This window comes from Furipterus horrens, unplaced genomic scaffold (genome assembly GCF_987537825.1).
Source record: "Furipterus horrens unplaced genomic scaffold, mFurHor1.1.pri manual_scaffold_1, whole genome shotgun sequence".
Lineage (NCBI taxonomy): Eukaryota > Metazoa > Chordata > Mammalia > Chiroptera > Furipteridae > Furipterus > Furipterus horrens.
Genome location: NW_028327171.1, coordinates 196,287,734 through 196,300,000, shown reverse-complemented (window position 1 = coordinate 196,300,000; position 12,267 = coordinate 196,287,734). Strand labels below are relative to the sequence as shown.

At 40.0% G+C, this 12,267-nt stretch overlaps 1 protein-coding gene across 1 annotated transcript in view; it reads left to right on the top strand.

Moving 5' to 3' along the window:
- The first annotated feature begins 442 nt into the window (after positions 1 to 442).
- Positions 443 to 12,267, top strand: part of PLEKHM3 (pleckstrin homology domain containing M3) — a 170,390-nt gene continuing 158,565 nt past the window's right edge. The window contains exon 1 of the mRNA XM_090282988.1: positions 443 to 731. The gene's annotated coding sequence lies outside the window, so the exon portion shown is untranslated. The remainder of the gene's footprint in view (positions 732 to 12,267) is intronic.

The window sequence follows — 12,267 nt, the reverse complement described above, 5'->3', positions numbered from 1 at the left end:
TATCACTTTTGTAAGGTGGCCAAACTCACTATGGGTGGGGAACGGTGGAGTCCTCACTAGGGAGCACTCAGGTCACCCACCGCTGTTTCTGGTTAGCTGAGAATCCAAATGGGGGCTGAAGACCTCCCCTCGAAACCACCCCCTTTCAACCTGCTGGCTGCATGAACGGGTGGTAAAAATAGATTTTCATTGCAGCTCCAAACCTGAAAGGAGAAACAAGCTACAGATTCTAATAGGCCTATTTTTAGAAAACTTATTTGAGTAATTCCCTTAGACAAGGGAGGTGCTAAAAACGGGTCCGCGTCTTGCTATGTTCCAAATGAAATTTTGCAACTGCAAGCATTTGGGCGTTGGGCGGGGCAATAGAGGAGACTGGGCTGCACACGCCACTGTTTTCAAAACGTGTGCTGTGAAAACTGTGTAAGAAAACAAGGAGGTCGAAGGCCTGGCAAGTGCAGCTGGGGGCCCTGCCTGCCCTTCGGTCTTCCGGCAAGGAAGACTCGCCCTCGCCGCCTGGAACCTTGCGTGTGCGGGTCTCGCTTCCCCGCCTGCTGAGGGGACGCGTTTAAGAGTGGGACCGTGAGAAACGCTTGTAAACAGGGAGCCGGGCGGGGATGGTCGGCGGCCGGAGCGGCTGTCACCGCGAGGCGGGCGGGTTCTCGAAGCCCAGCCCCAGCCAGGAATAGATCGCAGGCCCAGCAGGTGAAGGGCAAGAAGCAGCCAGGGGCCAGGTGAGCATCTGCCTGCTTCTGCGCTGCCCGGCTGACCATTGGGGGAAGGGTGTGGGGATGACAGGATTGTAAATATCTGAGAAGCGCTCAGGGGGGGCGGTGATTTTGCTGTTTCTTCCACGCTCTTTTTATTTCATTCTGGAGACTGCAGTACCTTGCCGTGGATAATGGGTGAGGGGAAATGACACGAGGACATGTCTGCTGATTTTTATGAATTAGGCATATAAGTAGAAAGTAGTGTTCTTTCTGTGCGTCGTCCTTAGTGCCCCCAGCCCCCTTCTCGCTTCCTCCCCTGGGTCCAAGAAGCCAGACCTCCGCAGAGCTCTGAACTCACATCAATCTGGGGATCTCAGAAAAACAACTATTGTGCCTTCTGTTGGCTCCGCTCATTTTAAATGTATAGTAAATAACACTATGTAACCGCTGACAGGCATGATGTGGTCTTCTATCAGAGAATTACTAAGCTAAAAATTTCAGGATAAGGAAATCTCACACCCACTCCTCAAATGAAATAAGCTACTACTGAGATATACAAATGAATGACAAACTCAGACTGATCTAGATTTGTGACTTGTAAAGCAGGACATATTTGATTTTCCCATATTAAAGTGAGACTGAGCTTATGTGCTGTTGTAAACTTATGCGGAAGTTTTTTTCCCCCTCTTTTTTTCTCCTTGGAAAAGAGAAACACCTGGGTTTTATTCTGTAATATTTTAATTTCAGTCACAGTGAGTTGTGATTAGTATTCATTCATAAGCTATTTTATTATCAAATACCACATATAAGTTATAAGTGGAGTACCTAAAATAAATACAAGGCAGTTTTGTTTCATTAACTTCATGAAAATGCCTTAACCATAATTGGGCTAAAAGGTCTATAGACATGTGGCACTTTGGTCATGTAATCTTAATTTTAGTTAGTAGAAGAATATTAAGCTAAACTGCCCAAATGTTTTTAAATTGTGTACATTAAGGAAATACCATTAATGCTCGATGAGTTTGTCTTTACAACGAATATTTTCACAATGTAGTGGTTAATAGCAAGAGCTATAAGGCCAGACTGGGTTTGAATTCCTTCTTGGCCACTTCCTATTTTGTAACCTTGGACAGTTTACTTATTATGTTTCTTAATCTGTAGAATGAGGATCGTAACAGTACTGATTGCATAGGATTGTTATGAGGATTAAATGTGTTAATGTTTTTAAAGTGCTTAGACAGTGCATGTAGTAATTGCTGTATGCATGACTGTTAATAAATACATAAAGTAAAAATATACCAGTATTGAAAGTAAAATGGTCGTTGCTGGGAGCTGGGGGGAGGAGCAAAATGGAGAATTGTTAAATGACTATAGAGTTTCAGTTTTGCAGGATGAAGAGTTCTAGAGATTGGCTGCACAACAGTGTCAATGTACTCAAAGGCACTGAACTGTACACCTAAAAATGGTTAAGATGGCAAATTTTATGTAATGTGTATCATAAACTTTTCCCACAATTAAAAAAAAATTTAAAGTATAGTATTAGTAAAGTTATATATTCAGAATCTTTATTAGCACACAGCAGCCCCATCCACAGTTGCCTTTGCCATTGTAAAAATGCGACTCTGGCAATCATCCGTAAGATTCATTTATTTGGTAAATTCTTGCAATTAAGACATCAAAAAGAGCACAAACAAATTATTAAAAATAATACCTAAGAGTGTATGGCAGGCACAATTCTAAAAATGCTCCTTTATGGAGATAGCATGCCCTAATCCCTGGAACCTGTAATATGATGAAATATCCCTTGATTTATGTGTTATATGGCACAGTTAAATTTAGGAGGGGAAAGTTTTCTGGGTTAGCCTAATGTAATCACAGGCGCCCGTAGAAATGGGGAGTTTTCTCTGGATGGGGAAATGAGAAATTTGAAGCCTGAGAAGGACTGAACATGCTCTGGCTGTTTTAAAGATGGAGAGGACACCTGAGAAGGAACAGGGGCTACCTTGAGAAATGCGGGAAGTCTAGAGTTGCTGAGGGTAGCCCAGCGTGGAAACTGGAGCTTCAGGTAACTGGAGTCTGCCAACAAACTGAATGAGCTTAGAACTGGATTCTGTTGCGGAGCCTGTTATTAAGAGGCCCTCCTGGCCAACACCTGGATTTCAGCCTTGTGAAAGAGACCCTGAGTCCACCTAGACTCAGACCTCCAGAATTATGAAATACCAAATGGGTGTTGTTTTAAGTTATTAAGTTTGTGGAAATGTGTTATGTAGCAATAGAAAAATGGGCAAAAGACAGGAACAGACTATCCATGGAAGAGAAAATGAAATGACTAATGGACAAATGAAAATGCATTTCCTTACCATTAATCAAAGAAATGGAATTGAAGCAATAGTAAGGTATATTTTTCCAACTTTCAAATTTACAGAGATTTTTAAAAATTACAACTCTCCACCTGAGTCAGTATGCAGACATTCTCAGATGCTCTGAGAGCTGTGCAAATGTTATAACTTTTCTGAAAAACTTGTTGGCTAAATATATGAAAAACCTCACTAATTCTCCTACCTCTTGATCCAGTAATTTCACTTCTAGCAATTTATTGGAAGGACTTATGATAAATATTTAAAAAATCAACACATAGACTGTAACACTAGAAAAAAAATAGTTTTCCCTGGAGCCACAGTGTTTTATTATGAAAATAGAATAAAAACATTGAAAACAAAATATTTCTTTATGATTTGAGGAACCATCTGCAGGGCTTTATCCATGAGGCCACTCTTCACATAATATGTATGTTATAGCATGGTAGCGTGAGTGTACACCATGAGGCACCCAAGGTAAAGTGACATGTGAGTTGTGTACGCTTCACAAGGCTCCGGGCTTAAAACTAGGGTGAGTTAAATATAACTCACATGGCAGTTAATGTGTTAATGTGCACAAATGTTTTAAATGGTTTTGGTTAGAAAAGTCAGATATTGGCAATACTCTAAACTTTTCCCAACAAGAGGGGAACAGTTTAAAATAAATTATAGTATCATCCAAAGATATGGTGTTATATAAATATTTAAAAAGGATATTTATGAAGAGTTTTAACTATGGAAAAAGGTATTTATCGATTATTGTTTAAATGGGGGACAGATAGGGTAGGGAACTATATTTACAGTATGCTCTCCACTATCTGTTTAAAAAACACAGATCTACCTATGTAGGAAAGGGGCCAAAAGGGCCAAACGTGGCAGTGCTTTTTCCCGTTGAAGGGTGAATAGGCATTGTTTATTTTATCTTTTTTACTTTCTTGTATTTTCAAAGTGTTGAACAATGAACAAACATGTAGTAGTTGTTTATAATCACAATAGTCCATAAACATTATTTTGAAAGCTGCGAAGTCTCTGTGCTGTGGGGAATACAATGAATCTAAAACATTGTCCAGGCAAATATTGAGAAAATAAAAATTCATTAAGTAACTTAAATATGTGGCAAAAAAAGTGATATTTTTCTTTTTAAGGAAAAGTATGAGACCAGAAATGATACAAGGTCTGTCCAGAAGGTATCCAGCCATATAGTATGAAAAATAGAGACATTTATTGAAGAAGATACAAGAAACATTGTACATAGGACAACGATACCTCTGTCGCCTTCAAAGTAGGCACCTTGGAACCTCACACAATTCTCCCAGTCGCCATCAGTTTCCCCATCATATTTCCCTGAATCTCATTGATGGTTTGAAATCTCTTCCCTTTCAAAGGTGATTTTAGTTTTGGAAAAAGCTGGAAGTCACAGGGTGCCAAATCTGGGCTATAGGGGGACTAAGTCACCTGGGTGATTTGACGTTTCACAAAAAAACTCTTCGCAAGACATGCATGAGCAAGTATGTTGTCATGGTGAAGCGGCCAGGGACCAGTTGCCCAGAGCAGAAGCCTCTGAATCATCAGAATAGTTTCCGCAGAGGAATGTTCAAGCCTAATGCAAAGTTTGGTGCAGATTTGTTGCCCTGCTCACTCAGTCATTTTGAATGCAATGGCCACACAGTGCACATGCTCACTCAATGGCGTCTACCACCCCCACTGACTAGTGAAGTCGTCATTGTTGACACATGTGTAATCCAGTCCACTCTGCTTGGCTTCCAGGTTACATCAATGTCACACAAACCATTCTCGTTACATTAACAATGGCTGGACTTTTTCTCGACAGAGCTCGTAAATATTGTTGGAAAGGTTGAAAATAAAGTTGGATGACTTATTTCTCAACAGGAAAATCAATGAAAGCTTTATGGTAGGAAAAATATCACTGAATAGCATACTAAAATAATAGGAAAAGAAGGTGTATGGTTGAATTTTTATTAAAAGTCTTTTTTTGCATAGATTGATGGATTTTAGGTTTGGGGCTATGGACCTCGGTTACCTCTACAAGTGGAAAATAAAGAACTATGATGGATATGTAACCATTTGTAAAAAAAGAAAACAAAAACCCCTGCATGTTAAGACTAGGAAATCCTAGCTGGACCTAGACTAGTTAACATCTGCATTAAAAAACATTTTATCAGATGCTTGATACACTCTATTCCTGTTTAATCATGTGTGTAGCCTAATACTTGAAGTCAAACCATGTATTTACATATTGAGAATCAGGCAGGTAGATTGGTGCTATTTTAATTCCTAGCCTTAGGAGACCTGATTTTAACAGAAACCTTGGGCAGATTTTTTATGATACTCATCTCTAGACAGTTGCCAGGAGCACCAGGCCACAGCTACTCCTTCATTTTTTCTCATTGGCTCCCTTTCCTATTTTCACTTTACCCTAACCTCTCACACCTGTAGAGAAGTACAGAAAATGTGTTGCCCATTGGCTGCTAGCCAAACGCTGATTTTCTGCATAGGGAACATTAACTCTTTAGAAGAAACCACTTGGAAGGATATTTAGCAAGGAATTTCTTTTTTTCTTTTAGAGTGGATTTTATATTTGGTTCATAAGCTTGGAGCTAAATAATTCAGAGGACTGAGTGAAAATGTGATAAAAATGACCACTAGCAGTAAATTCCACGCAACATGTTTGCTCTATTTCATTAACTACTGTAGATATTACCAGACAGGCAATAAAAAGCCCACATAATTTACCTTCATACTGACAATAAGGTAAGAACTGTATTTGGTCCATGAGTGTAATTAATCTTGATGGCAACATGAGTAATGAGCAGAAACCGGAGTCAAAATATAGAGGCTATTGCATTGAGATGTCAGGCTTGCTATTTTCATTAACATTTTGTTTGTTTTTCAAATACTCATTAACTGTTAATTTGAGTTATGTGTTTCAAATTGGATTCCCTGGTTATATGCCACATTTATGAGTGTGGTAGAGATTTATTTGTTCAGTTATCTTGATTAGTGTGACCAATTTATAATTCAGTATAAACTAAAGCTGCCCTGTTCTGCCTTATCTAGTTTACTTTTGGACATTTATCTAACTCGGAATTTGCTAAATATCCACTTCACCTTGTGGTCTGTAGATGTGATTGTAAATATAGATTTTCAGTTACAGAACAGGAATATATATTATAGGTTAGGGAACATCAGAAATGTAACCAGCAGTTTTTGTGCTCCAGGAACTTAGCTAAATGATCTCCTCCCATGTGTCCTTGATCCATTTTTATCGGCACTTTAACTTTTCCAGAATGATTTCTCTTTCACCCTTAAGGATTCATTGATTTGCTGATTAAACAAGAAAGAATTGAGCACTTGTTTTGTGCTGTGGCACAGAGCTCTTGTACTTGGAGCTGGGAATACAATCTTGAACAAAATAGGCACACTCTTACCTTAATGAAGCTTATAGTCTAGTTGGGGAGACAGACAAGTAACCAGGCCATTTTACACAGAGTGCGAAGTATTATAATTGAGGAAATCAGGGTGCTACAGGAACACATAAGAGGGATGTCCAAAATAAAATGGATGTGGGAGGTCAGGGAAGAAATGATACCTCAGCAAAAACCTGAAGACTGAATTAAAATTAGCCCAGTTGTGTGCCTGTGTGTTGCAGGTCAAGGTGTGGAGAGGGAGATTAAGGAGATGAGCCCAGGAAAGTAAGTGGGCATGACCTCTCACAGGCGATGTTAAGGAGTGTATGGTTTTTAAGATAACAGGGCTTTAATTTTAGGAAGCCCACTCTGGCTGCAGTGTGGCAAGTTGATTAGTGGAGGACAGTCCTGGTGGGCAGAGGACTGGATGGTGGTGTCTGAACTAAGGAAGTAAAGAAGGAGAGAAAATGGATAGATTGGGCAGATCTTACAGAGAGAGAATGACTTGCTGACTTGGAGTGATTGTGGGTGAGGAAGCCAGAAGGGTCAAGGGTGATGTTCATCTTTCTAGAGTGGATGATGATATTCTTTACTATGTGGAGAGTGCCAGGGGAGGGGCAGGTTGAGGGTGAAATGAAGAGTTTGGTTTTGTGCATATTAGGAGTTAGGGGACTACCAATGGCATGTGTGAGTCTAGAGCTCAGGAGAACAGTCTGTTCCTCATCTACCACGTGGGTTGTAGCTGAAGCCACTGGAATGGAGAAGATCACAGGCAGAAGAGGAACTTCTCAAGAGGGTTATGGGAGAAATGGAGCAATTTCTTCACTTACGATGTGGGCAGAGGAAGGGGAGCTCATAGAGGGACTGAAAGGAACACCCAGAGATGAATAAGAAATACCAGAGTCTGTGTCAGCGAATTCATGAGAGCAATGCAAAGAGTGGGCATTCACTAGGTCAGATACTGCTGAGTGGTCAGTCAGGTGGGGAGTGGGAAGTCCCCTGGTTTAGCAACAAGGACATTGTTGGTGACCTCTGCCTGTGCAGTTGCAGTTGGGGCAGAACCAGGTTGCTTCTGGGGGAAATGAATGGGTGGTGAGAGATGGAGTCGGAAAGTACAAAGAACAGATTTCAAGAAACTGGGAAGAAAAAGGGAGGAGAGAGAAGTATCCTAGCTGTAGGGGAACTTGGGGGACAAGGGAGGGCTTTACTTATTTCTTGTTCTTTGATAAGAGACACTCCTTTTGAATCATCCTGCGTGTTACACTATGGAATCCCTTCACTCCGGGGCCACCAAAAAAGCTGGTGTATAGCAACTCACAATGCCCGGGATAGTGCAGGAGGAACCCTTCAGTAAATGAAAACCTCATCTCAGAGCTTCCTGAACTACTTGCTGTTACCACTCTCTTCACCAGTTTGGTTTATAACGGGAGGAGTTGAAAGAATGCGAAGACCCTTTCCCTGGTGCCATACAGACAACCCCTACTGCCTTCCTGTGCCCTGCTTTGGAGTTCACAAAGCACCACATGGTATCATTTGGTTTACACTCCAAACAACCTTTGAGGAAGGTAGGAGGGGTATCCTTATTTGACCTACATCTGAAATTCAGGTTCAAATGACTTGACCAGAATTCTACATCTGGTGGTAGTGTGTGGGAGGTTCCAACTCAGGTGTTCTAGTTCCAGATCTTCCACTGCAAAAGTAATTGCCCTTCACCGAAAGGTTAGATACAATATCTGTATTTTCATTGTAGTGCGGTCATATGAAACCTTGGGCATATTGTCCTTTAGTACCCTTAAGAAATAAGACTGAAAGTTGTGGGTCAACTCTTTCATTTTGTTAATGCATTAATATTTGTCCCCCTCATCACCCTCTCCCCCCCAAAAAGTCAAGTTGGTTTTAGAAGGAGGCAATTTATTTGGGTATGTCTTAATCATTAAAATGTGTCTGAATTATCTATAGTCACATCTAATTTGAAACTATTTCTTTTAATTCTTTTGACACAAACACTTATTCCCAGGTTTTTTTAAAGCAAACATTTTTACAAGTGTTTCTGTTTATTGGCTAAATGAAAAATGATGTCTTAGGGAAACATTAGTAAAAGGTTTGGGCAATTAGGACTATGTAAACATTTGCAAAAGCACTTGTTTGGCCTAAATGAAGTCACAGTTATACACTTGTAGGCATTCCAAGTATTGTGTCCAAGGTCACTAAGAGAATTGAGGTTAGCTATTTAGTTAGAGAACAGCCTTTTATTCTGTTTGTTTAGGGACCTCTCATCCATTATTCCCTTAGAGAACTTACAATGACACAGAAGTATTACAGAGGTGATTTTTTTTTGGGGGGGGGCGTAAATTATATAAGTATAAACTATTTCCCTAGACATGAAGATGATATTTAGCAATTAACTTTCTGATGTGGGATTATTAAACTTGCTGGTGTTTGGCACTAAAATTCAAAGCATCGTGTGTGTAAAATTTTAGCCATATTATCTGAACACAATGAATTTACTATGAATTTTCATAGAACTGACTGTATGTGCATTTTAGAGTTGTTTCTCCTCACTTACTGGTCATATTACCTTGGACAAGGTACTTTATTTCTTAAATGTCAATTTCCTTACTGTAAATTGGTAATAATAATAGCAGCTCTCTGATAGGGTTGTTGTGAGGATTTAGCAATATAATGCAGCTGAAGGGCTTAACATAATGGCTGCCCTTTAGTAAGTACTCAATAAATACTAACTTGGCTTAGGAATTATAAGAACTATCTATATCATGTAAAATATTTTATCAAATACATCGTCCCACATTTAACATGTGCCTGTCCACATTGAAAGAGTCCTCTGCAGGGCATTTTTAGAGTTTAGTACCATAGTAGTCTCTAATGCTGGGCAACTGTTTGAGTCCCAACTGTCATATGCCTGTCATTCTAATGTCATATCAAAACAAAGAAATACGGGCCAATCAGAGTTCCAGAACTCAAGTCTAGAATGCTTACATGCTGCAGGATTGTTTTGTAAAAATTCATCCCATGCTCATGATAGTCCACAATAAAAGCAATTTAGACTCAGATTTGGAGACAAAAATAGAGTTTCTACTGTTCTTCTCCTGCATACTTTGTAAACTTTTCCTTTGTCCTGTATAATGGGCAGAGATATTCTGGCCTTCATGTTCTACTCTGTAAAATAGCAAAGATTCATCCTGCTATTTTACTTTACTTTGTCCTTATCTTTGAGGGTCAAAGACAGTATTTTGTCTGCCTTTGCCAGAGTTGCTTGGTTTTGGACAGAATTGTTAAGAGGCTGCTATGTAGTCAACCTTATCGTCATAGATTAAGTCCAAAAGGGAGGGAGGGGCCATGGATGCAGCCCATCACCACTGTGTAGGTCTGTCCTTTCAAATAAGAAGTGAGCCACCTTTCGATCTTATCATGGATTGTTTCTCTCCAGGTTCCATTTAACAAAGGCCCAGATTCACTTGGTTTTTTTGTTTTTGTTTTTGTTTTTTTTAAAGCAGATTCAAGTGTAGAAGAGAAAGAAAAAAAAAAAAATCAGTTAATTACCTCTCATGTACATTCACCCTAAATACCCATAGGAACCAGTTTTATAAATATGTGCTAACCTATAAGCTGGTTATTGTTTTGAAGTTTAAGGGTGTAAGTAGTCTCCCTTCTGTTGATCAGCTGCAATGACCTAAGGAATTAAAGTCAACAGGAAGTGAGGCAATTAATTATTCCCTTCCCATAACATCCCAGCTACCCAGCAAAGGCCTTCTGTTGACCAGGTGTTTCTGTGGCTTGGAAAGACTTGGACAACTTGTGAAGAGGCCCTTTGCACTCCTGCCTTCCATCGGTGCAGCTGTTAGTTCACTTCAGGCTCACTCTTTGGTGGGACCTCTAACGCTGTTACTATATATCGTCAGCTTCATGACAGAAGTATCATTCTAGAGCAGGTATGGTTATTGTTTTTTTTGTATGTTTGTTTCCTTTGTCTTTGGTTTCTTTCAACTGAAGTCATCTTTGAATGTATAGATATAATTGTGTCATTTAATTGTGTTGTGTCACTTAAGACCCTTTATTGTCCCTTGATTAGTAACGATTCCTTATTTATGTTCCCATAACACCTTTTTCTGCTTCTGTTAAGGCACCATCTTACACTTGGTTTTGTAGTGTTTTCCCATTAGCTAACTAGCTCTGAGGACAGGAGCTGTGTTTTGTGTCCCTAACATCTAACATAGTGTTCGGGTACTTGGTCAATCCTCTCATAAATGCTTGTTGGGTATAAATGGTTGTGTGGTTAGGAATCAGCTAGCTCCTAATAGGAATAGTAATTGTTTTAGGTGTTTTACAAGTAACTTTTATGGCCATCATCCACATTTGTGCTTTACAACTCTCTAAGGTAGTGGGAGCAGACACTGGCAGGTAAGGAGAGCCCAGAAGCCCTGACTCAGCCTCACCTGCTGGAAGTCATTCAGCTTGGAAGGCAGTGCTAGGGTGTGAACCTTTTTCTGGTGTCAGAATTTGTGTTCTTCCCATTTCTACACCTCTGTCCCATTGAATAAACTCAAAACTGGGTAGCTCATGGGTTAGATTCGGTCTCACTCCTTGTTTATGGTCCTTCTAACATCAGGGCCCCCAAGTGATTAAAAGTGATTTAAAAGGTCATTGAACTTGGGTGGCTCACAGGACTCAGCAATTAGACAGGGGTTGCCAGGAACTTTTTTCCTCTTCCCCATGAGAACTTAAGCTGACAATAGATGAGTCATCTTGGTCTGTCTCTCATCATCTTCAAAATAGTTCTGCTACTTTATTCACCCCTCTCTGTTGAGATTACTGCGCATATCTATCAAGAAGCTTATCAAGCACTTAATAAGCTATACTCTGAGCTGTGCATGTGAGGATGATTATTCTCAGTAAATCCAAATGATATTTGCTCAAGTTAACTGACTTTGAAGAGTTTTGTGGGAAAATTGGATGGAATTTGTCCTGTATTGGGTTTGGAAACATAGCCGCCATTACTCAGGCTCAAGTGGAAGATTGTAAGTGGTTATATAAGCTGATGACATCTTTAAATTTAAAGCTACTTCCCTAGCTCTTTTTGGGTGTCTTGCATATCTGAGTCTCAATGCACCTCCTCTGGGGTGGCCATTACCTTAGTTGTTGCAGTCTGTCACACATTTTGCCCATGCCATCTGGCTTTGCTTGTTGGCACCTGCATGGACACTGGTCAGTTATTCCCTGTTGCCATTGGAGGCTGACTTTAGCAACAGTGGTTTTTATGATGGAAATTTTCATCTCCTTCGTCTCAGTCCTAGGATGAAGATAATTTGAATGGCTCTTTGGTTTGTTTTTACATCACTCTTTCCTGCCAAGGGCAGTGGAAAACATGGAGTCTGCATTTTTAGACACTTACACAGCTTAAGTTTGTGTCTGTCTTGTTTCTAAAAGCAGGACCTATTGGAACTCTGGTGGTTTTATGAAATGGGCTTCCCAATCAGAACCCTTGGCTTTTCAATCCCATGGCTGACGTAGGCATAATAACATTGCTGCCTTCAATAACAAAGCAATTTGAGATTTGAAGTGCCGTACTTAAACTTTAGTTTGGTTTCTGGGAAAACATCTTGGGACATCAAATGTCTCAATGATTTTGTAAGTGGCAAACAATAAACAAGCATGGAGGTGTGCTGGAAAATGCTTTAAATTGATTGCCGGTGGAGGGACAGTGTATTTCAAAGGAACATTTCCTTACTGGTATTAGAAAGAGCTTGAGCTTGAAGT